This window comes from Herpailurus yagouaroundi, unplaced genomic scaffold (genome assembly GCF_014898765.1).
Source record: "Herpailurus yagouaroundi ecotype Mexico unplaced genomic scaffold, PumYag 182, whole genome shotgun sequence".
NCBI lineage: Eukaryota > Metazoa > Chordata > Mammalia > Carnivora > Felidae > Herpailurus > Herpailurus yagouaroundi.
This window is the reverse complement of record NW_024412413.1, coordinates 9,226,969-9,232,386: the sequence shown is the minus strand read 5'-3', so window position 1 is coordinate 9,232,386 and position 5,418 is coordinate 9,226,969. Positions and strand designations below refer to the sequence as shown.

Below are 5,418 nucleotides of genomic sequence, written 5' to 3'. Positions count from 1 at the left end.
TTACACATGGAAAAGCTGTTTGGGATCCTGAATTTTTTGTTTGTTTGTTTGTTTGAACAGCAGGCAAAAGTTTAATAAAGTATAAGACCAGAAAAGAATAGTAGGAAAGCTCTCTTTACAGAGAGGGGACGTTCAAAGGAGAATACCCCTGGGATCCTGAAATTGTTTGAGTGTTAAAGACTTCCTGAGACTAGGGCACCTGTGTGGCTCAGCTGGTTAAGCCTCCAACTCCTGGTTCATGGGATGGAAGCTGGTTCGTGGGATCAAGCCGTGTGGGGCTCTGTGCTGAGAGCGTGGAGTCTATTTGGGATTGTCTCTCCTCTGTGCCCCTCTGGCTCACACACTCTCTCAAAATTAAAAAAAAAAAAAAAGTTTCTGAGACCAAAAAGTTTGAGAACTTCTAGCCTAGGCACTACTCTTTTTTTTTTTTTTAATTTTTTAAATTTAATGTTTATTTATTTGAGAGAGAAAGAGAGTGAGCCGGGAAAAGGCAGAGAGAAGGGGAGACACAGAATTCGACGAAGGCTCCAGGCTCTGAGTGGTCAGCACAGAGCCTGATGTGGGGCTCGAACTCATGAATCATGAGATCGTGACCTGAGCTGAAATTGGATGTTTAACCGACTGAGCCACCCAGGCGCCCCAAGATGTTACTCTTCTTCTTCTTTTTTTTTTTTTTTTAATTTTTTTTCAACGTTTATTTATTTTTGGGACAGAGAGAGACAGAGCATGAACGGGGGAGGGGCAGAGAGAGGGAGACACAGAATCGGAAACAGGCTCCAGGCTCTGAGCCATCAGCCCAGAGCCTGACGCGGGGCTCGAACTCCCGAACCGCGAGATCGTGACCTGGCTGAAGTCGGACGCTTAACCAACTGCGCCACCCAGGTGCCCCAAGATGTTACTCTTCTTACAGTGCCTTGTTCACAGCTCCATTGGGGGTGGCTGCGACTAGGTAGCTCCCTGGGTCCCTCTGGTTCAGCATCAGCAGGTGAGCTGAGCAGCAGCGAGCCCAGCACCCCCGCTCAGACTCCACTGGCAGCACCCATCATCCCCACACCTGCTCTCACCTCTCCTGGAGCTACAGTACCCCCACTGCCTTCCCTCTCCGAGGAGGAGGCGGAGGGGCTGAGGGACCCGGTGCGGGACCTGGAGGAGAAACTGGAGACCCCATGGTTGAAACAGGCGGAAGACAAGGCAAAGCTAAAAGAGCTGGAAACACATAAGATCCAGCTGGAGCAGGTGCAGGAATGGAAGAGCGAAATGCAGGAGCAGCAGGCGGTCCTCCAGGAGGCACGGAAGGAAGCCAAGGAGGCACGGGAGGCGAAAGGACGTTACTTCGATGAGCCGGCCGACCCTGCTGATGCCATTGAGGTGGCCACTCTGGACAAGGAGATGGCTGAAGAGCGGGCTGAGTCCCCGCAGCGGGAGGTGGAAGCATTGAAAGAACTTGTGGACGAGCTCAGCACGGACTTCGAGATCCTCAAGGCTGAGATTGAAGAGAAGGGCTCAGACGGGGCAGCGTCCAGTTACCAGCTCAAGCAGTTTGCAGGGCAGAACGCCCGCCTGAAGGGTGCCCTGGCGAGGGATCTTTCTTCCTCGGCGAAGCAGGAGCACGTGAAACTCCAGAAGCTCGTGGAAAAGAAGAACCAAGAGCTGGAAGCTGTGAGTCAACGGCGGGAGTGTCTGCAGGAGGAGCTGAGCCAGGCAGAGAGCACCAGCGATGAGCTCAGGGAGCACGCGGATGCTGCTCTGGGTGCCGAGGACGTGGTGGAGATGTTAACAGACCGGAACCTGAGTCTAGAAGAAAAAGCGCGAGAGTTGAGAGAGGCCGTGGGGGACTTGGAAGCGACGAACGAGATGATGCACGCGAGACAGAACCGGAGCTGCGGGGGCAGCTGGACGTGGTGGGCGCGGGTTCGGGAAGCCCAGGAGCATGAAGAGGCAGCCCGGGAGTTACTGTTGCAAACCATCGAGAAGTACCGCCAGCTGACCCGCCCACCTTCCGGACGTGAATCGGGAACCGACAAACCGGCAAGAAGCATCTGTGGGGAGGCAGCAGCAGCTGCGCCCGGAGCCGTACTAGCCCAGTACCTGGCATGCAGAAGGCACTCAGTAAATGAGTGGATTTGGTTTGAGGGCCTTTCGTATGCCCTGTGCTGTTGCGTGGGGGATGGAGGTGACTTCGCTGGACCTTTCTGGATGCACCTCTCTGTCTAACCTCCATCAGCCAGTCCTGGAGGGAGAGAACATCTAAACGGATGTTAATGCCAGCAAACACTATGTCAAGGTGCTGTTCTAAGTGCTTTACCTTTAACTCCTTTCCCTCCCACTGCCCACGAGTGACTCTGTGGTAGGAGCAACTGTTTCCCCTGTTTTACAGGTGAGGAAACAGTGGCACAGAGGGGCCGCAGAAGCTGTCCAGGTCACACGTGTTGATGTCTGAGCTGGGAATTAAGATTCAGAGCCTGGCCTGAGTGTGTGCCACAACTCTGCACCAGCCACCCAGGGGAGTAAGTGCTGTGGTGCTGGTGGCGGGGGGGGGGGGGGGGGGGGGTTTTGGGGGGGGGGGCTGATGAGCCCACAGGATCAAGAAGTCTCTGGAGAAAGGGAGCTATTCATGTGGGAGGGGGGAGTCCCAGGCAGGAGGACCCCTTAGGGTACCAGAGCAGTGACCGGGGAAGGGTGGTCTAATTGACATCAGACTCCATGAATTTGCCTTAAGGACCGTGGCGGGTCATAGAGCCCAGTTACACTGTCAGACAGGCTCTTTCTTTTCTGCTTCTAAAATAGGTAGATTGTTTTCTTATGTTTGTGTTTGTTGTCTGTCTCCCCACCTACGCCCCACAGTAAGCTCCACAAGGGCAGGAATCTTTGTTTTGTTCATGGTTAGCTCCTGGAACATACAGTAAGCACTCCATAAATGAACCAATCAGATGGATGAGGGTTGAGTGTGGGATGCCTGTGGGAGGCTAGGTAGAGATGAGTAGATGATTGCGGGATGTGTGAGTCTGTCTCTCAGGAGGGCAAAGAACCAAGCTCTGTCGTATTCCTTTCTTCCTCCCAATCTGGGACAGTCAGCACACGGTCCCCGGGGTGGAGGAGTTCTGTGTATTCCAATGTCCCAGCGAACAGGGGCGCTACAGGCCGGTTGTTTCCTATAGCGCCCTCGGTTCAGCGGGCTCTGGAGGGGCCAGACGGCCTCTTTGGCCACTAGGTGGCGCCGCAGGACAGCTTTCTTGCACCACGCGACTCCCGGCGATCCCAGCTGCTGCCGTCCAGGTTCGCGTTTCCGGGTGGGAGTGTGGGGTCGGGGCACCCTTGGGCCTCAGCTGGTTCTTTGCAGCCAGCACCACATGGCTGCGGCTTCCTGCTGCCTCTGACTCGCGGCCTTCCGAGGCCAGGCTAGACACCCCTTGTGGGCCTGCTGAGGCCGCGGTCAGGTTGGGCCGGGCCACCATTCCCACCTCCCCCCCCCCCCAACTGGTTGGGGGATGGGGAGGGGTTGGGGAGGATGAGACCTAAATCCGAAAAGGGGTGTAAATGGCAGCAGGTGGGCTCTCACTGTTAGGAAGGCTGCAGTCACCCTAGGTAGTCCCTTAATGGAGAGTGCCTCAGTTTCCTCATCTGTAAAATGGGATTTAGCCCCTAATATGGTGGGAGTGAGGAGGAACTGATAAATTAATACCGGTAAATCACCCAGAGCTGGGACTGGAAGTCAGCACCCAGCCACTGTTTGCAGGGGATATTACAGACATGCACTCCCATTCTGGGCGGGAAGGAGGTGCCCAGGAGGTTGCTGCCTTCCCGTGCCCGACCCTGTCTCCTTCCTCGCCTTCCTGGAACCAGCTTAACCTCACCAGGCCTCAGGGGGACCAAAGGCTCAGAGGGAGGTAAGGTGTTCTGCAAGGTCACACGGCATTTCAAGAGCAGAAGCAGGACTAGAACCCAGGTCTCTGAATGCTGAGGAAGAGTGTGTGTGAGTATGTAGGAGTGTGAGTGTGTGCAAGTTTGAGTGTGTGTGTTGGGGGGCGCCTGGCATCTTGGGCTTTGCTTTTGCTTCTTTCTTTCCATCTTCCTTCGGGCTCTATGTGTCTCTGTCTCCTTGCCCTGGTCTCTGGTTCTCGTCTTTCTCTCTGTGCCCCCGCCCTCTCTGTCTCAAAGTCCTCTCTCTTTCCATCTCATCCTCCGTCACCACCCCCCCCCCCCCCCCCCCCCCCCCCCTGGCCTCTCTCCACCTTCAAATTGAAAACCCAAATGGAATTTCCAATTGCCTTTTCCGAATGGTGATTGCCAGTCTCTGTGTGTCCAGCCCTCCTGTCCCTCCTCTCACCTCTGCCTCCCGACTCCTGCCCTCGGTGGCTTTGAAGTGTGTTTACCTGAGAGCTCCAGAGAGAATCCATTTCTGCCCTGTCTGGTTTTCCGTTGATGTGTGAGGGGGCTGCTTTCAGCCTCTGGTCTCCTCTGTCCCTCTCAGAGTCTCTCGGGCTTTCTTTTCTAAAAGGTGATAGCTTTGTCTCATTCCCTCCTGACCACGCTGTCATCAGGCAGTCACTCCTCTTCAGTTTCCCAGATCAAGGGCAGAGCTTGGGGGAGGGGCGTCCCCAGGGGTCGGAGGCAGATGCAGATGCTCCAGGTTCCACAGACTGGACTCACACAACTGTGTGCCTCCGAGCAAGCTACCTTCCTTCTCTGGGCCTGTTGCTTCCTCTGTGAATTGGGCTTTGAGAAGTATTGTCCAGCCCGCCTCCCAGGGCTGAGAGTGGGGAGGGCTTCAGAGCTTCCCGGTTCCTGGGTCCTGAGGTCTGGAGGGAGCTTGAGTTTGGGAGCCAGGCCGTGCAGATTCAAATTCTGGCTTTCCCACTCACTAGCTGTGTGACCTTGGGTAAGTCGCTTAACCTCTCTGTGCTTCGGTTTCCTCATCTGTGAATTGAATATAATAACGGTCCCTACCTTGTAAGTACGGTTGCAGTGAGGACTGAGTGCAAAGAGCTTAGGAAGGAAAACTGGACACAGAGTAAGTGCCATATGTTTGTAAATAAATGATGGCCCTAGGTGCCAGCAGGGTGCTTGTGGGACCTGTGCCCACATCTGTGTGTAGGGCCTGCATGTGTATGTAGCCACCCGACCTCTGTGCTCTTGTGATCAGCACAAGGGGAGGTTTGATGCTACACAGAGTAATGCTCAAGAGCCCGGAGCCTGCAGGTCTGAGTTCAAATGCAACCTTTGTCACTTACCAGTGTGTGGCCTGGGAAGGCCACGTCACTTCTCTGAGCTTTGTGGGGTTTTTTGGGGGGACTGATGGTACCTCCCTCACAGGTCTGTTGAACCTAGGAGCCTGGCGGTGTGCAGACAGGGAGGTGGTTCCTGGTGAGTGAGGGGCCGGGTGATGTTCACACATTCGTTTTACACTCTTAGCAAATG

The 5,418-nt window shown here is 55.0% G+C and overlaps 1 pseudogene; it reads left to right on the top strand.

Moving 5' to 3' along the window:
- The first annotated feature begins 879 nt into the window (after positions 1–879).
- LOC121040319 (dynactin subunit 1-like) lies at positions 880–2,167 on the top strand (annotated as a pseudogene).
- The last annotated feature ends 3,251 nt before the right edge of the window (positions 2,168–5,418 follow it).